The sequence below is a fragment of the Lichenostomus cassidix genome, chromosome 2, assembly GCF_008360975.1.
Source record: "Lichenostomus cassidix isolate B80296 chromosome 2, HeHo_3.0, whole genome shotgun sequence".
In the NCBI taxonomy this organism is placed as follows: Eukaryota; Metazoa; Chordata; class Aves; order Passeriformes; family Meliphagidae; genus Lichenostomus; species Lichenostomus cassidix.
In genome coordinates, this window is record NC_139482.1 from 64,318,692 (window position 1) to 64,346,420 (window position 27,729).

Genomic DNA, 27,729 nt, shown 5'->3' on the forward strand with positions numbered 1-27,729 from the left:
CTCTCCTTGCAATTCCTTCACACCTTGAACAAAAAAAAACTGAAAAAAACCCCCAACTCTTTAAAGTCTGTAGAGGGACAACAGCTGATGACAGAATAAAAGAGGCAGCAGCAAGTGTGGGCTTTGGTGCTCACACCAAAGAGAATCAAAGTTGAAAGAGTGGAGAAGAGCACAGATGTACTGAGGCCCCGACAGCAAAAACTCTCACTTGCTGACCCAAGGCACTACAGTGTAATCACAAGAAGGTAGATGACATGTGGGCACATGTATTCTTCAGGTCCTTGACCAAGGAGGTCTCACCCAGTAATTTGCTACTTCATCCAAAACATGACAATGATAAACACACTGTGGGGTTTCTTGGAATGCCATTGGACACAGTTTCCCCCATCATGATGGCCTGCATTTTCAAGGATATCATGGACTACCTAAGTGAACATTCATAGGTTTTAAGGGAAAATTAAATACATATTGTTTGAAGTCTACAGGAGCTTCATTCCTACAAACACATGAACAGAACTATAAAATCATGCCTGCTAGAGGGGTGCTTTGAAAACAACAACAGGCCATCTAAGCTACCTACAAGCCCCCATCTTTTGAGCGTGTATGATGAGTCTTTAAATCAGTTCAATTGAAACAGAATTACAAAGGAAGAAACTACTGACCTAACATCAGCCGTCCAAGTGAACTTGTTGCCAGTTCATCAGAAAACAGAATATACTGTTCCCTGAGCAAGGTTAGCCTAAAGTCCTGAAAAGCAAGAGATTTCTGGGACTTATAATGAAATTGCTGTGATTGACTGTCAGTTGGATGGACAAAAAAATAAACCAAGTGAATCCTAGGACCCCTGACAGAAGACATGGACACTTATCTGACAACACACTACACTTAGAAGGGATATCAGCAAAAAGCATCTTTACATATTGAAAAAGCATCTTTGCATATTGGGATGCTGCATATAGTGAGCAAAAGAGGAGAGAGAAAATAGGTCTTGGAACTGTGCTACACAAAAATTCTCACTAATGACAGTCGCATTTAATGCCACTCCAAATGACTAATTTCGATCTTCTATAAATAACTGAAGTTAGAGTAAAGCAGGAACACTGTTTTTGTCACTAACAGTTGTCAGTGACACAGTTGCCTGCTGCTTCTCTCTCCAGATGAAGGAATATGGAGGGAAGACGACTGCTTAGGAGGAGAGATCTTGGATGTGATGTCTGTGATAGTGGTTGCACTTGATGAAAAAAAGTGCCCTTTTCAGCTTGTGTTCCTGAAATTCTGACCAGTTCTGCCGAGCTTAAGACTCAAACCATGCAGGTATTTGTTTTGACAATGAAAAAAAAACCCACCCAAAAATGAACAAAAAACCACACACAAAAGCTACCAAAACACAAAACACCAAAAACCCAACAACAAAATTCTCTAAAGTAAGCAAGTGCAGACATAATCATTTAGGTGGCAGTATCAGTACCCCCCCATCATCTTATCTCTACCCCAAATATGGCTGTTAATCTCCAAAATTACTGTAAACACATACTAGTCTCTGAAGTATTATACTAAGCCATAATACTTTAGAAGTTTTTGGAGTGACAGACACAGCCTTAAGAGAACAAGAACATGCCACAATCTTGATGTGTTGAGCCATCACAGAATTGCAGAAGGACTGAGGTTAGAATGGACCTCTGGAGTCCTGGTGCAACACCCCTGCTCAAACAGGGCCACCTAGAGCATGCCTCAGACTGTGTCTAGCTGAGTTTTGAACACTTCCATGGATGGAGACTTTACAACCTTTCTGGTCATCCTCACAGTGAAAAATTGTTTCCTGATGTTCAGAGGGAAGCTCCTACGTTTCAGTTTGTGCCTGGTGCCTTGGTCCTGTTCCTGGGCACCACAGAAAACAGCCAGGCTCCCTCTTTTTTAGGATCTCCATTCAGGTATTTATACACATTGACGAGATTCCTCCTGAGTCCTCTTTTTCAAGCTCAAGAGAGCTTTCCCAGCTCTCTCAGCCTTTCCTCAGTGGAGGGATGCCCTAGTCTTTTAATAATTTGCAAGGCCCTTCATTGGCCTGCCTCCAGTATGTCCATGTCTCCTTCATAGTTATTCACCCCCACATCATGCCTTTAATGCATTGTCCAGTAGGAAAATGTCTGTAAAGCTAGAAACCAAGTATCATCCTAAAAGAAAGAGTGAGTAGGTGCTCCAGGATTTATCAACAAGAAAATAAATACAAAATAGACTTAGAAAACAGAAGGAATGAATACAAAACATGGGGTAATAAAAGCACATAGCTCACCATTCATATGAAGGAAAAAACAGGTAAAATCAGAAAGGTAAAAAGGCAAAACAGCTTACAAGTAATGCAGATTCTCTAAGTACACCACGAACAAGAGGAAGACCATTATCTCAGTTAATTAACAGGTCCATTAATCAAGGGGGAAGGAGAGCCTACAATGAGACTAAAGTATTCAAAGCCTCCTCATCATAAAGAAGTTAGTTATAATTAAGTACTTTAATCAGCTTTAATGAAGGAGGAAATAATAGAGGTCAAAATACAGAAAGAACAGGTCAAAAATATTTAGTTAAGTTAGTTTTATTCATGTCAACAGGATGATAATATTTACCCCAGTATTATTTAGGAACAAGATAGAAAAAAAATGTGGAAAAAATGCAAGTGTCATTTCTGGGTAAAAACCAAATAGTGTTTAGTCTTCAAAAAAAAAAAAAAAAAAGGAGGGAAAGAAAAAGAGTTACAGGCAAGTAGTCTTGATTGTCTGCAGGAATTATTAAACAAACAGCTGTATGCCACCTTCCTTCACCCAAATGTCACAGACTTGTCAAGAACAAAGTTAAGTCTAATCAATTTAATTTCCTTCTTGACCTCATGGGCTGGAGGGAATGGCAGAAAGAAAGGAGACTGGAAGCAGAAGAGGTGACGTCAAGCGCTGTATTTCATTAAGCCTGTTGACTTTACTCCTTTAAATCACTCTTGGATTGATCAATTTGTTGGGAACATCTATCTACATAGGTATCTATTGATCATGCAGTACAAACCAATAACATGTTTTAAGTACAGTCCCTGGGGAGAAGTGTTTCCTGGGCTTGGGTGCATTCAATATTTTCAACAGCTACTCTGACATCAGAATTGGAGAAGGAACCTAAAATTTGTGGATTGCTTTGGACTGGAAGAGCAGCAAGCAGTTTAGAGAATGAGATTAGAATTAGAAATGAGTCTGATAAATTTATGATGCAGCCCCCTATCAATAACACAAAATGAAGAAAAGCAAAAGCACTACACTGCAGAAAGAGAAACACAAAAGCAGAACATGAACACTGAAATAACTGGCTAAATTGTGAAAAATAAATATCTGATAGATATTTGACATAATATTTATACTGGAACCTGTCATATACTTGTGAACATGAGCTACACAATAATGCATGCCAAATCAGGGACAGTGCTCTCCAACAGATTCTTTTAACGAAAGGAAGCAGCTCCTCCCAAAAGAAAGATCTCACTTTGATCACTATTTCTGTAAGGTCCCACTGAAATCTAACAAATGGCCACTAACAAACAATATGTAGGTAGTGAATATATAAAAAAGCTTTAGCATTTAATTTAAAAATATTAAAGCCACATATTCAAATGATAAACAAGTCTCAGAGACTGTTTTCATTTTCCTTTGTGTTTTCAACGCTCCAGCACCATCAAGACTGTTTATCATTACTGAAATGACGAAGCTTTACAATATGTTGGGGAAATAAATAATTCCTGTGCATTAATTATTAAATCTATCCCTGCTGCAGCTCCTTAGCAATACTCATGCATATTCCAAGTAGTTTATCATCAATAATCTTAATGGGAAAGAGACAGGGGAGATGGGGGGGGGTGTTAAAAGAGGTTTTTTCTCCTCACTGCAATTCTCAGCATATATTTTGCTTTTGCTTATAAAGTGGAAATAATTTAAAACAGAACAGCAAACATCAGAGAAGTCCCTTGGTTTTATCTTTTCATCTTAATGTTTTATGTAAATAACTGCTGTGCTATCTTGTAGAACAAGTTACAATGCTTATTAATATTATGCGAGAGATTCACATTGCTATGATATAAAAATAAAACACATAATTTGAAATTTATTTTAAACTAACTTGATTCAATTAAAAGCTTGCAAAATTCTACAGCTTTCTTCTCTCTAAATACTGATAGTTGAATCAGTGGCTCCCTTTTATGTGAATATCATAGGTTTTAAATTAAGATAGTCTTTGAACATACGTTAATGCTGACATTAAAAAAACCCTACAGAATGACATTACTGATTTCACTTTCATTTCATAGAAATCTTTCTATGAAATTCATAGAACTCTAGCAATTCATCTTTGCATGGCTATAGCAATGTGTACTCGCTTGTGTCTTTGCCCTTATGTTTGGACAAATACTCCTGTATTATACCAGATCAAAGCAATCTAGTTTACTAAGAAAATATGTAATTGATATAAATCAGTCTGTATAATTAATATTCAAGTGGTTAGTTAGATGTAAATTCAACAATTAAATCAAAATGACAAAAGAAAGCACTATGACATTAAATCAACTTGTGCGTAACATTGACTCCAGGTGCTGACAATGTCATTGATGATGTACTGCAAGAGCTCTTAAACACAAATCAAAAAAACTGACTTTCCTATCAACCAAACAAACCTTCTCACACAACTTGGAGTGTAGTACAAAACCCACAGTCCTCCCAATCCCTCTAACCCTCCAACCCAAAGCCAACTCAACAGTAATCTTCAGGCCACTTTGGTAAAACCTGTCAGGAAACAAGCCTGTGTTGTACAAATGCTTGGAGGTAGGGTGGAAGCCACCTATAAAATTTCCTTACGCCACATGAAGACAAAGTCAAACTTTGTAAAGGCTGTTTGAGGAAAAGAATAGTAACTTAAAAAGATAGAGTCTTCTCACCATAAAATGATATTTACTTCAGGACAGAGACCATAGCTTAAGAATTTGCTACTGCTCACTCAGGACCAGCTTGAATGCTCATCTCTGTATCTCAGGAATGGTTTTGCCAGTTGTGTGGAGTTGACCCACACAATTTTAAAAAAATAATAATAAATTCCTTGTCTACAGATAATCCTCTTCTCTTGCACATGCTCCTCCATCACGATCCCTGAATCTTTTTCTCCTTCTCCACATATCCAAACAGGTATTTCCAAAAAGGCCTCAAATTTTGCTTCCAGCTTTTTTTTTTCCCCAAGCTTTTTTTTTCTCCATTTTTAATCAATGCCTACAATCTGTGAAAGAAAAATTGTCACTCATGCCTTAATGCAAATGAGGTACTGTGCCTTAATTTAAGACATTTTCTTCTCTTCAAATATCAGCATTATGGCTAAAACTGACACAGAAAAAAGTCAATTAAGCATCCTAATAACATTAGTTAAAGCCATTGCATAAGAAATTGCTCACGATTTATTTAAAGTATTTGTACAGCAATTACTCATGAGATACTGCACTTAGTTGGGATTTCCTGTTCAACTTGATCTGATTACAAGAAGTATTTTGTAATCAGGACAATTTGAAAGCATTTCATAGAAGTAATGATGTGTACATGTTCAATCTAACTTGGAAACCTGAAAAACTAGATTTTGTTAACTATCTCTTGGGTTAGGAATCTTGTATATAGGGCAGCCATTTTGAGAAAAGGAGAGCTACCACCATGTTCCTCTCCAAACACTTGCAATGTAGTTGCAAAATCTAATTATGATCCTCCATGAACAACAGTAATTATTTTATTTAGCCCTCAATATTTATCTGCTTCAGGAAATGCTGAAGTGTGAGTACATTATGGGGAAAAACCCACCAAGGACACTATTGGTCAGTGAAATGGAAAAAGCACATGACTAGAAATTCAGGTATCTGTTATTTTAGGAACAAGCTTGATAATACCAGATGAGATACCTCATCCCACATAATAACTGGAAACTTTTCTGTGATTTGTGCTAAATGTCACTCAGATGCCAGAGTCACCACGTTTTGTAGAGATGTTCTGCACTCTAAATCTCCATTATGTGACTACAAAAGGTACCAATCCAGAACTCTCAAACAAGCACCACAGACGTCTGCAGTATGGAAATACATATACTAGCTCCTTCAGTAACCATTCACACGAAACCCAGGACAGGACCATGACAGATGCAGCATGTGCTCCTGAAAGCAAACAGAAATTACATGATTGTCAGGGCCCAGAAGGGAAAGGTCAGCTATGTCTGAGTAAACATGCTTATGTTGTGAAGAACTGCTTGCCAAGAAAGTATTCTGCACACCCAAGTGTTTCCCTTTAAGTAAGGCAGATCATATAAGACAATGACTTTTCTAATTTTGGAGACAGGTGCCCAACCTCCTAATTAAGGGGGCATGGGAAGGAAGATGATGAAGGAACAATTTTAAGAGTTTTATTAACCGGTGTTTGAAAACAAATGCTCAGTTTAGCAAAGCAGTGTACTCTGGTGATCAGATAGTGTCACAGGCAGGAAGTGTACAGTGCCCTTCATTGTGTTACCCTTCAGTGATCTCCATGTCTGTCCTTCACAAATAATTCAGCACTCTCTCCTGTTCTGCTCTCCATACCCAGAAAACTTTCAATGCCCCCATACTCCATCCACGGTCATCCATACTGACCTCTTTCAAATCTTCTCTAAAGACCCCAGTGAAAAGAGCCCCCAGTGGGTGGTGCATGTTAGTTACTCCTAGACTACGTCCTTTGGTTTTGTTTAATCTGAGATGAGCCCAGGATGCAGGGTCACAGACCAGAGTGCTCAGAGTTTTGTACAACTGAGTCTTGAAAACCTCCAACAGTGGAGGCTGCACAGCTTTTCTGGGCAGCCTGGTCCAGGCCTTATTGAACTCATGGTGACAGATTTTTGTGGTTTTTTTTTTTTTTTTCTTCCATTTGGCAAATCACTCCCTTCACTGCTCAGTTCAAGACCATTGCCTCTATGCTCCTCCACACTGAGCTTTGCTCTGCCTTCTCAATAACCTCCTTTCTGGAGCTTCCAAGGCTTCCATGTGACACCAGACAACTCAAGGGAAGCAGGGACCAGAAGGAGATCTGTTTCAAAACTGCCTTTGTTATCTACACCAGCATTGGAACACCTGCTAATTATGGCCTAGTTATGGATGTGATTTTACACCTGTATAGACATTACACTGCAAGAATTAAATGGTATTGTTTTATGTCAGCAGAATTAAACTAGTTCTAAATCCTGCAAGGATACCCAGTTGAGTTCAAATAGATATATATGTATTGCAGATTAGCCTATGCTTGCTAGTTTACAGGATAGTCTGTCCCAAAATGAGATAATATATTCATGCAGGAAACTCTAAAAAGGTTTAAATATCGCCATTTTTGTGTGACCTAAAGAGCACTCCAGAAAAAGAGATTATGCTTTGAGGGACATATGAAAAAAACAGCAAGTGTGGCTGGTTCTGTACACCTTCCACCTGAGGCTGAAGAATGCCCTGAGACCCTCTCCTGTGCTTGTAAGAGCTTGCTCCAGTGAATCTCCAAGAAGAAGCAGTCATCTGCTTCACATGGACCATAGGCACACACTGGAGAAAGGAATAGGAAACATCAATTGATTTATGAAAGGCACAAAATTCAAGCTGGACAGGGAGCACAAGTTAGAAGGTGAAATACAACAGTGGGAGCCATGTGCTTCCAAGACCACATATTCAAGGCTGTTATATCCACTGAGTTCATCCCTTTGCTTCACATCATACTGCTTTAAAACAGGTCTTCTACAATGAAAACTGGTAGAATTTGAGCAATAGTTTGCAGACAGTTTTTCTTTCCTTTTTGGAGTGTTTAACTGGAAAAAAAATCTGTTTCCTTCGTGTTTAGGTGAATACAGGATCAAATACAGGTCAGGGAAATCCTGTTATATTTCTTTTATTTCTGAGGGACTACCCTTAAACTGAACAAGAAACAAAAGACTGATATCTTGCCTACTCACACCATTTAGCTACTGCTGATTCCTGGAAAGTCTCCAGTGCTTAATGTCACCTCTCATATCTGGAGCATTCAATATAATATGATTTATTATGTGGACTGAATGCACAGTGCTGTGATTTCTTGTTTTTCCAGTTTAAAGGAAATTCCTTTTATATCTTACACTGACTTAAATACTACTCTCTTTTTTTTTAAGTTCCCCAATAGCACCATTTACAAAACAAACCCTGGCAATTCTTGTGTAATTAGATCACAAAGGACCATATTACATTAAATTCAGTGTCTGTACCTAATTTCTGTGGCATCTTTTCGCAGTGGTATCTAAGAATCAGACAGCTTTTTTTTTCTCTTTCTTTCTCTTTTGAGTTAATTTTGCCATGCTTTCTCCTTTATTAAATAAAATTAATGTGCATGTTTGAATTAGTAACGCTCTGGGAAATGCATCTTATTCAATTTCTGATATTACCAGTGCCTGTGCAGTTTATCACAAAATGTAAACCTGGTCTACTTGCTTCCAGTCAGATTACACAGCCATGCAGATCTGGAGGCCCCCTTGACTCCAGCCAAATTTCAGCTGTATCTACATCTCATTTCTGCACAAGAGCAGCCAGGCAGTGCATCAATAGCTGTGCCTGCTGTGACAGCACTGCAACAAGGGCTTTTGCAACGGCGTTGTGTTAAACAAGGAAACATCTGTAACTGAACGCTGGAAAACAGGCTTAGAAATCTGCTCTGATTTCTCACATTTAAGGTTACTTGTGAGTTGGAGAGTTGTGGGAGGTGGAATTAAGACACAAGAATGTTTATTGCTCATTAAAAACAAGCCAAAAAGGTACTTCCATTGAGCAAGAACAAGCTTTTGGAAGTGAAAGTGCAAAGAACTCAACCTTTGCACATGCGTAACACAACCCTAACCCTATTCCAAGCCAATCCTCCCTCTGTGTGTGACTTACAGGGTAGTTTTTCACCACTGCAAATTAAGTTTAGCACTCCTTTGGTTATCCACACTGGCAAAACCCCACCAAACTAGCAAACTAAAATTGAACATAAAGTACATGTTCCCAAAAAAGGAGTATATAGGGAGACAAGCTTCTTTTATTGAAATATAGCATATATTACAGCTCACTTGAGCAGGCTGGAACGAACCCCAAGCAGTAGGTGCTTGCAAAAATGCTGGAAGACTCTAAATAACAGAAAAAAAGTCCCATAGAATTTTTCTCAAACTAAAATATGTTAATTCCTATTCTTTTTCCCCATAAAGAAGAAAATGCTATTCATTGACAAGGAGAAAAATTACTAGAAGCAGTTATCAGATACCAAGGTGTAGCTTCTGAACCTGCCACCACAGGCAAGTGACCTTGCTAGGCTGACCTAGAAGACACTTTTAGAAAGTTCCTAGAAAACAGAGAAAATTGCTAATATACAAATTATTAATTTTTAGCCAATCTAATGGTAACTTGATTGCTGTAATGGGGAATCACAGAGCTAAATGACACCTTGTTCTTGTTTTGACTGGAAAACAAAGAGGCCAGAACACCCTACTAGCTACCTGGGCAGGAGCATGGGGACAAGCATGTTTTCTTTCTCCCCTCTTTCACGTATCAGGCAGAATAGAGGGCACATACTTTTTCATTAAAAAATATGTCACGCTCTATGCTCAGAGCGTGACACTTCCTCCGCATGGCCCTTGTTTAGCTCTATCCCACACAGACATGCTGCAGCTTCACAGTTTTCTCCCACTCTGACTATACGTGGCATAAGGGGTCCCTCCCCAGCAAAAGCAACAAGAGCACCACCATGATGGGACTTCCTGCCAGAAGGTGCATTTTCAGAGACACAGGAACTGCAGCACACCTAAGGATCCTTCTTGCACACGACCTTGAGCACAAGACAATTTGCTTCTTGCTGGGCATCACCTCAGGCAGTAGCACTGAAATAATCTCTAGAGCAAGTATCACCTCCCATTGCCCTACTCACAGGGATTGTGTTCAAATGGCAATATGATCTTGGAAAAGATAAGTACACATACTAAAATCGTACAGTAAGTTAAATTATGTATTGTGTTTCAGGAAAACATTTCATGCCAAATTCATAGAATTGGTTATTTCAACCAAGCCCTCTGATCTCAGCTTTGGCTCAGCCAGGTCTGTGCACAACAACAGCAGCAGCACAAAAACACTATTATGTGATTGACAATCATGTACTGCGATCAACAGCAATAACACCACTGCTATCAAGAAACTGACTGTTCTTTAGGCTGTTCAAGAATGGGTTTATGGTAAGGACACTTACAACTTTTCTAATATTAGTGGAAGAGCTATGCAACATTTATTAATATGCAGACTTGGATGCAAAGTGCTGGAACTAAAAAGGCCTACACTGAATTCAGTTGCTATGTAATCAATGTTCCAAACTACTCACATTATTATTCTGATTACCACTTCATGCACATTCTTATTGTTCCCAGGAATACTGCTGTTTTTTACAGTTGCAGGAGAAGAGAAATATTGTAAACTATGACAGCAGAGAAAACCATTTAACTGGCCCCAACCCTTCCTTCAGCCCCTCCTGCAGCTTTGCTTAGGCTGCCTTCAGGCCAGTTAGTACCTCTGTGTGAATAATATTCTTGTCCACTCCACTATACAATGAGTCCATGCACCTCAGTTCAAGTATTAGGACTTCTGTTCAAAGCATATTGCATGAAACATCCATTTGAAAAGGTTTCAGCAAGAGCTCCAACACCTATGCAGTATTAAATTGCTTTATCAATACATAATTTCACTCGTTTCTGTGAACTTTCCCCTAAACATTGTTGAAGTCAAAAACTTTTTGCCTTTCATGCTAAAGGCCTCAAAGTTTATCTGGGAGCATGTTGTAATTCTTTGCAGACCTGAACTAGATGCTTTCCATTTCACTCTGGGTTTAATTTTTAAACAAGGTTATAATGGAACTTGAAAAGTGTAAACTGCTTCAGGAACTGAACCAGTTGTCCTTCCCTATTGTCCAAGGTAGTGGCAAGATACTTAGGATAAAGAAGAGAAACAAAGTTCAAAGATGAATCTGTCAGGTCTTGCAGATGCAGAATGCACTCATTTTAACAATACAGTTTTTAAAAATAAAGCTTTTCTGGCTATGTTTAAAGACACTTAGAAAAACATTACCAACTCCTGCCACAGGCCAATATACCTAAAAGTTCACTATAATACACTGTCAAGCTTCTCTCTCAAGAAATAAGGTTTACTCAAACACAATGTCTTCACAGCATTCAGAACTCACATTCTGTTTGCTTGTTTTATGTGGAGTTAGCACTTATCTCATTTGGTCCCGCCCCCAGTTTTGCTAAGTGCATGTAGGGTATTGAAATCAAAAATGCGCTATCCCTCCTGGGCAGGGTCCCCCAGTATCACATCCAAAAGGCACTGCTTGGTAAACAGACACCTTACGCTCCATTTCCATACATAAAGTCAGATTAGAGGGAAGAAAAAAAAAAGAGAAAAAAAACCTCATCAACCAAACAAACAAAACCTCCCCCACAACTTCAATACAAGGGAAAAAAACCCCAAATAACTGACAAATAGGAATAAATGAAGACAACTGCCACCCCTAGAAATAGTCTGACAAAAGACTGCAGTTACGCTTTACTGTAGAGGCTGAGATGTGCCAGAACAGCAACTGGAGAAAATAAATGTTCTCTCTCTCTTTCTTCCCCCTCCCAAAATACTGTAGGGGCAATAAGCCCAAAACCACAGCAACAAGCTCTCCTGATGGACCACAAAGAGAAACAGTACTAGGAGGCAGCATTAGGATCCCCTACTCACTTGACAGCTGTGCAGCATTAGCTACATACCCTGCACCTGATGATGGTTGCTTCCTGAGCAGATGTAGTTAAGAGAAAAAAGGTTTTTTTCTGTCCTCCTACATCTGCCTACAAACATGAGTGACCTGTCACTTGGCCTCTATCTCTTGGCTGAATGATGATAGCCTCTTCTTCTATTTGTTCCCAACATTTGTACCATCTGTGTGGTGTTAAACAAAGAATGTAAGAGGTGGTCTCCCTGTACCAACAGAAACCCCAAAAAACCCCAAACAAGAAGAACAACAATAACAACAACAAAAAACCAACAACAAGAAGAAAAAAACCAAACCAAAAACCAAAAAAACCCAAAAAAACCCCAAAAAACACCAAACAGGAGAGAAATATTTATTTTCATAAATTATCATATCCTTATGAAAACCTGAAAAGAATGTTAATGGAGGGAACAGGTACTTGTGCTAACAGCTTGAGGATGATTTTTTTTACTTCCACTTGAAAGCACCCTTTTAAATCTAATACAAATTTGCAAAAAGGGGGAAAAAGTTAGCGATTGGTTCCTCTCCACGAGACTAAACGAAATTTATCTGTGAAATTATAAAAGGCATAAATTACAAGTTTTCCTTCATGAAGGTTCATTTTCAAAGATGTACCCTGTCAAAATTAGATGTAATTAAACAGCATTTTTCCATATTCCACAGAGAAATAAATTAAAATTTGGCATGAAATTACAACTTTCCATGTGAAAAACATGACAGTGTTTGAGCCTCTAACCTTTCCCTAATGAAAGCTGTATTACATCATCCTTTAATCTATATAGAGGCAATTACATATTTCCCTGGCATTTTTAATGACATTCACATGATGTTTCAGTTCTCCCATATTATTTAACACATGCAGAGAATCCTTCAGTCTCTGAGAAGATCCAGGCTGGCATTTCTACTCTGGTATTTTGGCTTACATGATCATTTGCCTTTTGATAATTTACATATTGATGATGATTCCTTCCACACTTCATAGAGTCCCAGAATATGCTCAGTTGGAAGGGACCCAAAATAATCATGGAGTTCAACACTTAGCCCTCCACAGCACCACCCCAAGAGCCATGTGCCCGAGAGCATTGTCCAAATGCTTCTTGAACTCTGTCAGGCTTGGTGCTGTGACCACTTCCTTGGGGACCCTGTTCCAGTGCCCAACCAACTTCTGGGGGAAGAAACTTTTTCTAATATCCAACATAAACCTCCCCTGACACATCTTGTAGCATGTAGTAGCAAAAGACTGGCCCCAGCAGAAATATGTTGGTGTCCAAATGTGATTAGTTTGTTTTTTTAAAGAGCTCAACCTTCCTCTTCAAGGACAGCCCTTGGGGCAACTCTTCAGAAAAGGCAGCACAAATAATCGTCATGACATCCAGACAAAACTGTCCAACTCAGGGACAAGGGTTGGATGGAAATTTCCTCTCAACTACTCATCTGTGTGCAACACCCATCAAAGAACAACATGCTAATGAGGAGTTGGAGACCATCAGTATTTCTAAAGTGTCAGCGGCAAGAGGTATGAAACTGAGCGACAGAAACAACAGCTATGCGATAGGATGTCCTGCTAGAGGGCAGCACATACACGCACTCCTAAAAGCTGGCAAGAAGATGCCACGGAACCGGTAAAAAACCTTGGTTATTAATCTGAGCTTTATGTAGTTTTTAATCACCTTTGCTGTAGATTGCACCAGGAATATAAACGGTTCATTCATGATACACCATATGTTCCTGGACTGTACTAAGACCCGGATATGGTGATCAGTATGAGAATTCAAGATGATCAGATGAGTGCTGAAAGGAAAATGGATTATAGCAGCCAGGTCTCTCAGAACACGACATAATGAGGAGCAAGTAATTTTTGTCACAGGTAGCAAAAAAATTAACTCTCGGGGTAAAGGAATAGAAGATGAAAATATTAAGATCCAAAAATAAACCCATCATGAAATAAGCAATAGAGATATTGCCAAGAAGTTCTTTTCACTTTGCACTGATATTTCCTAATTTGCTTAAGGTTATTCAATATCCTGAGCAAACAGCTTTCATCACATAAATTGTCCAAAAGCTGCTTACCTATGTGATTTAGTTTTTTGTGGTATTTCTCTGCTTCCCTCCTGAAACTTTTTATAAAATCAGATGGAAAATCTAAAGATTTATTTATATCATAAATTGTTATTATATTGAAAAGACTATTGAAGAATTGCCAGAGAAGGTGGAGTTCTGCAAACAGTCTTGCTGAGAAAACATCTCTTCTGTCACTGCTCATGAAAAATGAATGAAAGAGTTCATGAATACCATCAAAGTGTTCTGGCTCCTGTTTTCATGATGATTTTTTACATGTTCCATTCCAGATTCAATCATGTTTCCCAAAATCTTTTCTGCTTGATAGCAGTCCATACAGTTTTACATATTTTCTTTCTCAAAAGAAATGAATACATGTAGACAGCTCTGCTGGAAAGCAAATCTTATATTTCCAGAAAGTCTGGGTAATTCAAGCCAATAATCAATGATGAAATATCATACTTCAAGTTATTTACTTGAAATAATTAGAACTATTAGTATAGTCTGTTTGGTCTTTCAAGAAAAGTCATAGAACCAATACTGTGAAGCTGTGAAATATCAAGGAAACACAGTTTCTGAAATAGTTTTTTATCTCTTTTTTTGGTGTCCAACTAGTGTGAATAACTAGAACATGAATGACTACAGAGCTCTGAGAGCAAAGGCAGAGAACATGAGAGCCCAGGGGATGACCTCATCGATGGGAAAGGCCTGGATAGGTGTAGATGCACATTGAAAATCAACAATGAGCTCTGCAGCCAGTGTTGCAAGCTATGCTTTGGCCTTGACAGCTCAGGATCCCTCTTTAAGGAGGAAGAGCTGAGAGATAGAATCCATTTGATGAAGTAGGGTAAAAGCACCTTTGCTGAAATGCTTGCAGATCCAGTGCAGAGGATTGTAACCTGGGTACATACGGGGACACTGCTAACGGCTTGCAGTTCAGTGACAGACTGGAAGCAAAGAGGAGTTAAGTACACAAGGCAGCCTGATGGGAGCAGAAGAGCCCTCAGTCAGGATAAAACAGATTGAAAGGGGGCCATCTCACATGCTGTACTGCGTGTGTGCCACAGCTCTGCAAAGGATGAGTGTAGGCAAATGAATACAGCAAATGAATGCCAAACTCCTGCAGTCTTATTGCATATTCAAAGAGAAAACCTCAATTTTTAAGTATCAAAAGGTATAAGCTAGAAAGTGCACCTAGCTTGTACTTTTGCAATATATTCAAGTTTGCACTCCCATATCTTGATACAGGCTATGTTAAGATGCAGATGTTTGCAGCCAAATATTTCTTCAAATATTTTCCCCTATCTAATTCACCTCAGCAGTCATGAGACCTCTTTCCCAAGCTTGACTTCATGATGAACCATTATCTTTTCTTTATTACTCAGTAGATTTTTGCCTTTAAGAACAGTGGGCTAATGCACATGAATTTGCAAAGGCGTGCTATCCCCAGCTTCTGATTCAGACTAAGGAGGTGTTACTTCTGTGTTCATTAAACTCCATTTTTTCTTTTATTTAAAATATATTTTATCTTATGTACACATGGTCTTCTGCTTTGGATTGAAATGCCAGAATATAAATTTACCAAAATTTTGTTACAAGTGCTACTGGTAATGAAACACAAACAAAATGAAATGCCACAAGAAAAAAAAATTGACATTTTATCCTGAAGGGATCCAAGCAAAGCAAGAGAGAATGAGTTAATGAGAGGACTCCATATTGTTTCCTCTTGGAGAATACTATTCTCTGCACACTTTGATGAATTAGTGAAAGTTTATCCATGGTGAATGTATAGAGATGAAGGAGGAAACAGGATTAATAAATCTTCTGCAAAGTGAAAGCTCGGAGATCCTCGAAGTTTTACCATGTCAGTCAGAAAAGACACACAGTATCACACTCTACTTATAATTCATACCCTCTGTGCCCAAACCCATATTGGCAGTCGCAGCAGTAGGCTTTCGTGGCAGGTAATACATGAGCTCTGAGATGGCACCTGAGACTCTCTGGAGACTTTTGCCCTCCTTAACAGAAATGCAAGACCTTTGTTTTTTTTTCAAAAGAACACTGGAAGCATGAGAGCAAGGATCACTCCAAATGAGCAGAGAGCACTCCCAATGACCACAAAGGATAATTCCAAAGCATTAGGAAATGCTTAACTTTTCGAGGTGCTTTCTGGGGGTGTAGGGGGTGGAGCAGGAGAAGGAAGGGGATGAGGAATATGCTTACGTTTCAAGCTTAAAAATTACTGACTCAATCACATATCTAAATTTGGGGATTCTGAAGCGTACTGTACGGACATATGTGCTGTCAGCTGCAAACTACTCCTACGGCACTAGGAGTGGAACACAGCACCATATGTTATGCCAAGATTACTGATTTTCATTAGATATGAAAGAAGATTTCCAATTTTAATCTTAATTTTCAATCATTATTTTATTTGGCAGTCTAAACACAATGACGACAGCCAGTATCTTGCTTCCATCTCTGCACCTGCTGCAGGTACACTTCCTCTCACCTTCTCCCTCTTCAAGTCTAAAGGGGAAAAAAAGAGAAACCTTGAGACTGAGCAAGCCCTGAGAATTTTGCTAGGCATGAACACTGGGGTCATAAATCCCTCTGCTTCCCTACAAGAAAGCTATGATGGATAGTAGGCTGTGACCTTTAAGGAAAGAAGTCGGTCTTTAAAGTAAAAGTCGTGAGCAAAGTCGTGACTGTTTTAGCAGAGGTTATTTTTTACCTGCATAAAGCAGAGCAATCCTATGAAAGAGCTGGCTTACCCATCTCTTCTCACATTTTGACTCTGGCAACAGGATTAGAAGGGAATGGGAAATCTGTGAACATTCATTGGCCTTCTTGTATCTCCCCAGGGATGGGTAAACAAGCAAGGTGAAACATGTGAAAAAAGATTGCAGTGTCTCAATTCCACGTCCATGTTGGCTGACTAAAGTAACATCTGTGTGCCAGCCATATAAAACATGACAAAAATTACTTAATCCCATCCCTGAACAAATAGTAGATATGAAACAATGGTTTCAAACAAAGGAGAGTGTAGTAGTACGGCAGCCCGAGGCTGCCGATCCCGAGTCCCAATGCCCAGCGGTCAATCCCGTACAAGCGGATGCCGCTGATGACACCATCTCATGGGGCTCGGAGGAGGCCGAGCTTTGAGCCGTACTCTCCCTCCCACCAAAAGTTTGTGTCAAGTTGATTTGTTCTAAGTTTGCTGTACCCTCCCCGTCTCCTCCCCTGTTGCCGCCCAGTCCCCCGAATGTTCTGTTGCTACCCTGCTCCCATTGGTTAAGTGTACTCCCCACCCCAGTTGTTCTTGATTTGCTCCCCCTATTGTCCCTCAAAGTGTCCCCGAGCCCGGTTAGCTCCGCCCCTGCATTCCTGCCCCGGGAAACCGTGGCGCCCCTTAAAACATTGTGTCCCTCGTTTGCTCGAGGCTGCTCGGCTCAGCAACCCTGTTGCTAGGAGACCCCTCTGCACTCCGTGCCGGAAGCGTCTCCCCCGAGCTGCCTGGAGAGGTCGAAGCGACGCGTCTTCCCTGCTCCCTGCTGCCTGCTGACCCCATAATAAAGACGCCTTGCACCCTCTCCACCGCCTGGGACTGGATTCATCTCGAGGGGCTCTCGGACTGATTCGCCTAGCTGCGAGGCAGGCGCTGGCCTCCGTGCCCGGGTCTCTTCACCCATAGGGCGACCCTGGGACTGACCGCAACCGCCACCTGGGCAGAGCCTAGGAGAACTGGGACCGCTAGCCCGGAGAGCCGGTAGGGTCCAGCTTGGCCCGACCGGAGCTCCCAAAGCCCATTGGGGGCAAGGCAAACCGGCCCAGTAAAACCATACCTTATTAGGAGAGAGTTTCCTCTGCTTCTGATGCAGCACTGTTGGCTTGCTATCCTTGGTTGGAGCAGTGTGAGAAGTTGCAATTCCAGTTAATTTTAAGAGATCAGGCTAATGTTACCAGGAATATTTCATACTTTATTACTTAAGGGAGACTGAGTTTCCTAAACTGTTAAAATAAGGAGCAAAGAATGATTGCAGCGGATGACCCCTTCATAAGGACATATTTTCAAGTAAGTATTTACAATAGGGATTTACAGTGAAAAAAGCAAACAGACAAGAGAGACACCTAAGGCCACAGCAAATGGTCACCCCTTCAAAATGAGTTATCTGTGTAGAGACTGAGCAACAATGTGGTTTCAATGGAAGCCATGCGAGTCACATTCCACTAAGAAACAAATATGAAACACAGCTGTAAAAATGAACATGACTTTTCCTGGGAGGTGGAGGCTGATGCTCATCTTCTGGTTGCTTTGACCTGTATAGACAACGAGAGTATCAGTCTCCAGGGATGCCTGTACAGCAGCTCCATGGACACTACAACTTCTCCCACAGCAAAATGCCAAGACACCCATTACTTGTCCACACGTACTATTCTGTACTTGCACGAATCCTTTTGGGTCTACTTCCACATCTTCTGTGAGTGTCACTGTTTTCATTTCTCAGAGAAAGACCCCAAAAGCTTTTCATTTGCATTTCAAATAACAACTCCTAGGTGCACAGGAAATAGCTTGGGAAGGGAAGGGGTATGTATGTATCAGAGCAGCCAGCAGCACGGAGCACAGAATGCCAAGGCAATGCTCATGTAGGCACTGGCTGTGAGAAAGCTCTTCCTGACCCCTACTTCAATACCCACTCTGTCCTTCCCCTTTACTCTGTCTTTGATGTCTAAAGTAGCCTCAAGCAACCAACCACATCTAATTATCTTTTGGTTTGGAACCAGCCCCGATAATTCATGTAGTCTACCAGATTAATGGCTTTCACTCTCTTTCACTTTGAGGTGAATAGTTTCTGCAGCTGGATGATCTGTCTCCTTAATATAATTTGTACTTCATTTAGCAGAAGATTTAAGACATTTTCCATCTACAATTTCTTATGAAACATTCTTTCAATTTACATGTAATAGCCTGCATTACAGAATGTCAAGATCTGCAGCAAGAGAGTACATTTTTCTAATGGAAGTTATGTAACACCTGCTAGTAACAGTGAAGGCAAAGGGATACATGTATCTACAAACTTCTTGTTTATTTTCTTTCCAGCTCCTCAGGATTCTTCAGGTAATAGTATCCTGACAGAGCAGCACCAGGTTATGAAACATCACTACATCCCATCCTACCATTCAAAACAAAACTCACTTTTTAATAGGGCTGGGTCATTAGTCTGCTGTAGCTGGGGTCACTATCAGGGTCCTGTTAATAGTATAGCCAGGGTACTTTTAGCCAGCATCCAACAGCTGGCAGTGCAAGGTCAAATACAGTAAGCACTGGGCTGTGAAGAGCCATTTATTCTATTTGCTTAAGGACATGCTGAGCTTCTGGTACCAACTGGGAAGTGGCATCCCCTTTTCAGTACAGTTTGTGCTAGCTCTACCACTGTGCAACTTAATTAGAGAGCAATTTTGCATGAAATAGCTCTTGCAACTTAGGCAGGGCTGGAGCACAGGTAGGTCAGTAGCTGCTCTGCCACTTGGAAAACCATCAATGACAGCTACCATCAACCCAAAAATAGTGCTGCTGGGGCAGCACCATGCCTTCTGGTGGTAGCTGAATTATTCCACACTCTTATTTTACTTGTCATAAAGCAAAGCAGGCAAATATTTCTATTCACTGTGTCTCAGACTGTTAGATCATTAAGGTGCCTGTGCAAATTTGATGTCTCAGACAGATGTAATTTCTAAGAAAGGTGCCATTTTACACATGAATATAGGACATCTGTGTGTGTATGTGTTTGTAGACAGGCAAAATGCAACTTAAGATGTATGTGGCCAACGTTCTGAAGCGCCTCCTGCTTTTTCAGTGCAGTGAGAAAACCCAGTGTTTTATCAAAGCCTGACTAGACCAGAGCAAAAAGCCAGGAGACTGTTCAGTTCAAAACTGATAATCTAGCTAATCTTTTTTGTTGGGTTCTTGATGGCAAGATTGTGTGAAGAGATGAACATCTTGTTCAGTGAACACTGTATAGAGCTTTTGAGCTTTGGGTGTTTAAATCAGATACAGGGCACTTTGGTGGTGGTGACTAACAGGTATTACTTTGCCTGAGGGATGCTGCATCATGAAATCCACATGAGAGATGCCACAAACTGAATGGGCAAAGGCATGAAATAACATTACAGGCAATTTCTTCTGGTCAGAACTGAGGCATCGCAGCAGGGAATTACACCCTCACTTCCCTGGTCTGCTGAGAAAGAAGGTCTCCTTTTACTAGGTCTATGTTTTTGAACAACCACTCTGATTTGAGTTGGGTTTGGTTTGGTTTCTTTTTTGTTTTAAATAAAGCACATGCTGTATGCTGCTTCCTGATTTCTTCCAGGCATATAAGCTGTGCAGTGGGATCAGATGCAGTAATTTTAAGTATATGAAAATCTTTTGGGAAGAACATGACTGGAATATTAATTTTAAGTAACGATTATATGCACATTTTCTGTGACTGTAGGAGCAGACAACAAAAGCATTCCTGATTCTCTGAAGTCTCTATTTGTTGAGTCACACATGGAGGGGGAAGGGTCTCAGATGTGTTTTTAAGTAAACTATCATTGTCATATTCCCTGTGAGAAGGACTAAAAAGACGATAATAATAATAATGATGATGATAGCAAAGACAACAAAAACGATGGCCTGACCCACAGCTTTTTATGCCTGGCTGTAGTCACAGAGGCTTGAACTCTGAAGGGTCTGGTGGGTGATATGCTAAATATTTGTGCAGTACAGATGTGATCATTTGGTTTCTATACTGAAGCACTGAGTGCTTTGATTTTAGCAGCTGGAGACAAATCGCTAAGCACATTGACACGCACTGTATCTTTGTAGTAAGATCTTCAAAGGACTCCAGCAGGTTAGTCTGGCTTTTCTCCTCTCAGCTTAATTCTAGCATTTTTGTAATCAGTCTGTGCTTTTCTGCATGGCTTCCTAGCACATCAGTTAAAGGCAGATGCAAAGATGATTTTCAAAATGGCTGACCTACATGCAGTATGCAGGCTATGGCTCTAGACAGGGCTCCTTAGTTAAGCTTTATACCACTTTGAGAAGAACAGGATTATCCCAAACTTTCAATTATCTCTCAAAACTACAGAAGTATGTTGAATAAATCCAAAGGATGAATCTACTCTCTTTCCACCAGTGTATTTCCTTCATTTTGTACTGACAGTCTCAGACAATGGTTATCCAGTTGAAAGGCCTCTGCTCCCTACACAACTGAAACTTTCTGTCATGAGCTGGGGTATTGTCCCACGAGTCATCTCATTTTCACAGAATGTGTTTACTCTATAGCATCAGATGGATGACACCCACATTTCCTCATTCTTATTTTTAATCATATTTACTGACACTTCAAGGTAAGACAGCAATCCAGGAGGAAACACTTAGACTGTCAGAAGAACTGCAGATGTTATGCTTTTACCTGGTGTTTTCTGGGTAACACTTTGCAAAAAGTCAAAATTCATAGAATCATAAAATATCCTGAGTTGGAAGGGACTCAGTCAAGTCCACAGCAACAATTTGTTCTATAGCTTCTCAGTTATCACAGTAGTCCGCCGGTGTTCTTGCTAATTACTTTTCAATTAAAGTAGGTGATTCTCACTTAGCTTTCTTCCTCCACTTTGAGTTCCAAGATGATTGCTCCTCCCTTGGTTCAAGCAAAAGCAGCCTCAGGACTGCCTTGACTTGGTCTGCTTGGAGTTACACATGATCAGGAATGCACCCTCCATCTGGAACTCATTTTAGCAATCTTTTTTTGCTCCTGCAGGGAGGGCATCAGCATAAATACCATGAAAATTTTCACTAACTGGGACTTGGCACTGCAAAATTGTGTTTTCTGTAGGTGAAAGTTTTAACCGAGCAATTGCAATCAAAGATTGGCTGCTTCTCTGCACTATCCCAATGGCATTGAATCACAATAGTTTGAGTTGCAAGGGACCTTTAAAGGTCAAGAAGGAACCTTTAAAGGCACTGAGGTCAGGACATATTTATAAACTGATCTTTTAATATATAATAGTTTTACCACCATTTGTTAGTGGGAGGGAGGAAGGAAAAAAGAGTGGGAGGGACCCTATGTCTTCTGGCAATAGTCAGCTCCTTGACAAACATGATGCATTGAACTACCACTCTGCTGTCCCCATACAAAAATTCCTCCCTGATTCATCTTTCTGAGTAACAATTACTACTTTTCAAGAGTTCAAAAAATATTTCACTACTGCAAAAACTAAAATGCAAGCATATGAAGTGACTCCTTCCTCAGGGTCTGTGGTATTCTCTAGCTACTATTCAAATCACAAGTTCTTTATATCATGCTCAGTAATGACCACATGCTAACCAATAATAAATGTCACTGTACTCTCTTCAGGCTTACTCTGGATGCTGAGGAAAGGGAACTTTGCAGCCAGCAGCACTTCTTTTATTCAGGCAGGATCAAATTCCCTGGGGTTCCCCTGTTCAACTGTCTGCTGCTTTCATCTTCTGCTCAAATATGCGTCTCTTTTTCTGTCCTCCTCAGGATCACTCTGTGCTAGTACCTTCCATGAGTATAATCACGAGTCATAACAAAAAACAAACAACATTTATTAAATGAGCAAAGTTCATTTCCTTAAACAGAATGTTTCTGACTCTGCAATCTGCTGTGTTTATTCACATGTTCATTGATGAATATTTCATTACTGCAGAACAGGCTTCCTAGTCATTGTTTCAGACTAAGCTCCAGGCCAGAAAAGCATTTAAGCAAGTGCAGGACAGAATTTTAGGAGTGTGGATAATCCTTTTGAAAGAACTGAAGCAGAATCAGCTGCACTATCAACATCTGCCCCCAATGCAGAATAAGAATGAAATAGGAAGAAGTTAATTTCTACCCTCGAACATCCGCAAAACACGGTCTGTTTTCACAGTACTTAACAAACACATTCCTCCCCAGGAAAGGAGGTTGCACATTAATTACCAGGCACTGTATGCCTAAAAATAAAGACACAAAAAAGGAGTCTTACGATACTGATGAAGTGAGAAGAATCTCAGAGCTTTGAGCTAGATTCTTGACAGCAATAGAGAGTGCACTAAGAATAGCGAATGAGTAGGAGTAGTCAAGGCTGAAAAGTTTCTAAAGTGTTTCTATTGCCAATTTCTTCATGAAGCTCTTAATCAGGCTACCTCTTATGTGAGAAGGTGAAATCTTCAGTGGAGCTTCAGTGTCTTGAAAGGTAGCTGGGGAACATCTAGTTCTGGCTTACACACCATTCAGTGGATAGCCAAAACATCGGTTAGAACAGCAAGTGTCTTGGATTTGTCAGCAGATAATTGCCCTGGCTATAGGAATTATTTTAACAAAGAAATATGGTGAAATGTTAGAGCTAAGGCCAAAAGACAGCTGTGAAGTGTCTCTCTCCCCATACACAGCAATGCACAGTTTAAAAGGTGCATAACAGAAGGATTAAAAAAAACCCCAACACCACAAAAAATTCAACCTTTACTAGGTAGGTAAAAAAAGAATGCTTGGTTAGATGAGTCAAAACTTATTCTGACACAGCTCCACCTGAATCTCTGTTCTTCAGCAGAATATACATATTATTCCAGAAACTGCATTGCATAGTCAGTCAAATCCTTGACATAAGAAAGTTACCAATAAAATTTTTGATGAAACTCTGGAGTGCACAAATCTAGAACTGGCCCTAAGAACTTACTAGGTCAGAAAGAACTACAGCAGAGCTTCAAACTCTTAACCTTTTCAAAGAGAAGCAAACACTAACACCATGGGGACTAGAACTCTGACACTATCTAAAGACCAGTGCCTCACTCTCTTTTTGAGAAGGCACATTGTTACCTGACCTGTGCAGAAGACTTACTTTTGGACATATAAAAGGGAGCTGGGATTCCACATTGACAGGGGGTTTGGGGGAGGAAAAAAACAAACAAAATGGACTTGACATAAGGACCAGAGCAATGGAATAGCTAAGAATAGTAGAGAATCATTTGTTCTTTGGAAGAAAAGAGTGCTTGTATACGTAAGTACTGCCAAAATAAGCTTGCAAGGGCAGTTTATGTAGCTATATTAACACTGTGGTCTTGAACAGCCCTTAGATCACAGAGTAATCACTTGATAGCCATTAACTTTAGAAAAGCAGTAAAATTTTTTTAAGACTGTTACCCTTGTTCTCAACACCGCTGATTCCACTGGGAATAGATATCCTCCTCTTATATCCTTTTCTGTGGCAAAAATTTGCACTTGAAGGTAAATATGTTACAATATTATGGCTACAACTTGAAGACCTTTGTGAAGCTTCAGCAACTAAGGAGTGTCACACATCAACACCACCCTGAAGACAAGCAAGTGCTTTTTCTACATAATCCTGTTTCACACAATCCAGGAATGAAGGCACCCACAACAGCACATGAAGGGACCCAGCACTTGCATGCCAAACAGCTGACTGCTGAACAGAGCCTGCTCACCTGTTCAGAAATATCAATAGAACAAAAGAAAGGTAATTTTGTGAGGATTATTATTTTAGATTGACAATATCAACAAAAGTTGGAGTAGGTGGGGATTTCACTTTCATTCTGGGTCACCAGTTTACAGCTTTCTGCAGGTCTGCTTTCATACACTAGTCCAAATTGCCTTCTGGTTTTCTATTGAAAATGCTGTGTCAGAAGAGCTGTTTTCTTTCCCTTTTACGCCCTTACCTTTCCCCTGTCCATGATAAATAAAATATTTCAAGAACTCGATGCGTTTGTAGACTTTCCAGCTGTATTTCTGCTCTGAACTGTGGTTAATTAAAAGCATGACGGTACCACAGGTAACGCTCAGACCTTCAGTTCCCCAAAACATAAAAGGATTTTTAGGTGCAGGAACCATGATGCCCCACTGAACAGCTCTCATTTCATGCCCTCAGTATCCTGAGTTCCAGGCTAGTTCTCCAGAATATTCATAAAAGTCTTCATTGCAAAAAGGCTGATGTTTAAAGAGAGTTAAATCATTTATATAAACAATTAACTACAATCAAAAGTACTGTATTAAACATCACTCTCCTAACTCTTATCCTTACTGATGGCATTACATGAAAAGATTTAGTAATATTCCTAGGTGATGTTCCAAGGCAACAAAGCTGGACAAATGGCAAAAGTCTTATTGTTCTCAGTGTATCACAATGTAATCTTAAATTTAATTTCATTTTACTGCTAATATTTAAGCTCCTTTCTTGTCAATTAGAGACTTGCAGCACTGCCACTGTGGGAGCCCATCATTTAACATTCCTCACAGAATTCATAGCAACAACTTGAGTCATCCCCATTCCGATGACTCACTCCTGCCACTCAATATACCTCCCTTTAATTTTAAGTCACACTGTCTGAGTGACAGCCAGCAGCAGCCCTATGATTTTCTGGCTTCTGCATCATTACATTTATCTTCTTAGCACTTCTTAGTACTCACATGTCTTCACTATACAAAAAATGTAATTTAAAAAAGTAATTTCTATTAACATAACAAAAAAATCCAGATCCTTTACATGCATACAGAAAAAAACCCCAACTTTCAACCTGATTGTATCACAGAACTGCGGAAATGGTCATGGAAAGTTCTCACTGCCACCATAAGGGATCTAAAGCTGATGCCTGCAATCAGTTTTCAGAGACTGACAATAACCTACGCCCTACAAGGGCACTTTAAAACATTGCAGAGGAGCACTGTAAGTTCCTCACTTATGACAAAGCCTACTGCCTCCTTGTTTGATATCTTCAGGGCAAAAGAGAGAAACAGCAAGAGAGGGAAGGAGGTAAATATGTAGGAATGGCATCTAAGCTCCTTTGCTTTCATGCCGGGGAGATGGTAGTCTCTTCCCAAATTTCAGTATATACCAAAGGGTTATCTGGGGTGACACAATCTGAGACTAAGATAAACAAATTAATTAATCCTTCTCTGACAGCAGAGAGGGTCTTTAACCCATAGAGGTTGAAAGTTGCATCAAAGTAGCTGGGAGGTGGAGCCAGGTATTCGTCTGCCTCCATCTACCTCTTTTTGAGGAAGGCATGAGTACACAGGCCTGGTGTAATGGCAGTAGTGGGGACTTAGGTCAGCCCAGATGGGCTGCCTGGGGAGCCAGCTGCCAGGCTCAAGGTGGCCACCTGGAAACATGCAATGAATGAAGTAGGTGGAGGGGCAGCTATGAATATTCAGGAGATGCATGTGCTCTTAGTACCCTGAAATCTACTGCCAGGCATCTTTGTGGTCACTTGATTTACATCCACAAGAGGCCGTGGAGTTTCTATCCACAGAGATGTTCAAACCCCAACTCAACACAGCCCTGAGCAACCTGCTGTAGTTTAATCTCCTTTGAACTAGGTCAGATGATCTCCAGAGGGTCCTTCCCACCTCTTTTCTGTGAATAACTTACATAGTGCACAGAAGTAGATCACTGCCCCCTGCATACAATGCCTTGAGAATACAACATGCAAACACATTACATAGTCTTCAGAAGTGGAACTTAATTGTCAAATGTATCAGTAACTGCTGTCAGCAGGAGTCTTCCAGTTCCTGAAAAATGGCCAGTGTCACTCTCTAGTTAGACATTCCTTGCTAAATCGAAATTTCAGCTTCTACAATCTCATGGTTTGACTCAGGATTTCTTGAATTTCAAAAAAACCCACAAAAATACTTAAATAAAACACTGAGGAAATGGGAAAAAGTTAATTTCTACCCTTGAACATCCGCAAAACACAGTCTGTTTTCACGGTACTTAACAAACACATTCCTCTCCAGGAAAAGAGGTTGCACATTAATTGCCAGGAACTGTAGTGCCACTTGGTTTGGTTTGGTTTGGTAGCTAGCACTACAGACTGAGTGAATCCTACTGGGCAAATTTTGTGATATATTTCAAAAGAGGGTAGCAAGATGAGACTTTCAGTAGATGGAGGATGTGTCTGTCTTTTGTCCTGTGGTCATCCCCCCAGACAAAAATTAACAAGCACTGATTTCAATGGACTGCTTATCCTTTCCAGATATAAACTGGATAAACTTAATCTAACTAAAGATTGTCATAAGAACACAGTAGCCCTAAGTCTTTCCTTTGTTTTGGTGCTCAAATCTAAATAGTGATGGTGATATTTGGGGACTGGAGGGCTAATGATTCCTATTTTTAAGTTATAAACCTTATTAAACAGTGAGAACTTTCAAACGTTTCCCATAATCCTCTCATGGTTGTTTTCAGTATGGTGTTAAAAGAAAAATTTCGATTCAACATGGACCATTATGAAAGGCTAACATCTGCATGTGCAAGCCATGAAAAATATGCAATCAGTGTTTGGCTTTATAACCAAAAAAGGGACTTGGTGGAATATTATCCCTCTCAAATACTGGCAAGGGTCAGGACATACCTGTGGGTATGTGTAAGAATGAAGAGGAGTCCAGAGAAAGAAAAAGAGAGAGGTGTGGAAGGAGGAGAGAGGGACAGTTTACAGCCACAATTATCAAACTGACAGTTCCCATATCATTAACAGAGCTATAATGTTATATAATGTCCCATATCATTAACTAATTACTTCATAAGACTACTTCAATGGCTCTAACATTGCAGAATACTGCAATATTGTGTAAATAGTCAGAAGCCATTACTCTCATCACTGGCAATACCTGGGCAAACTGAGTTTTTAGGGAACTCTGCCAAGAATGAAGTGAATAGATCTGTCTTATCCTTTTCTTTTCTTTTTAAGAATGATTGGTGGTGTAATAGACCATAAAGATCATTCAGTTCCAACCCTCCTCCACTGCAAGGGCAATTTCCACTACAC

At 40.0% G+C, this 27,729-nt stretch overlaps 1 protein-coding gene across 5 annotated transcripts in view; it reads right to left on the reverse strand.

Moving 5' to 3' along the window:
* The window catches only part of PHACTR1 (phosphatase and actin regulator 1), a 304,744-nt gene that overhangs the window by 236,592 nt on the left and 40,423 nt on the right, over positions 1 to 27,729 (reverse strand). The gene's annotated exons all lie outside the window — the stretch shown is intronic.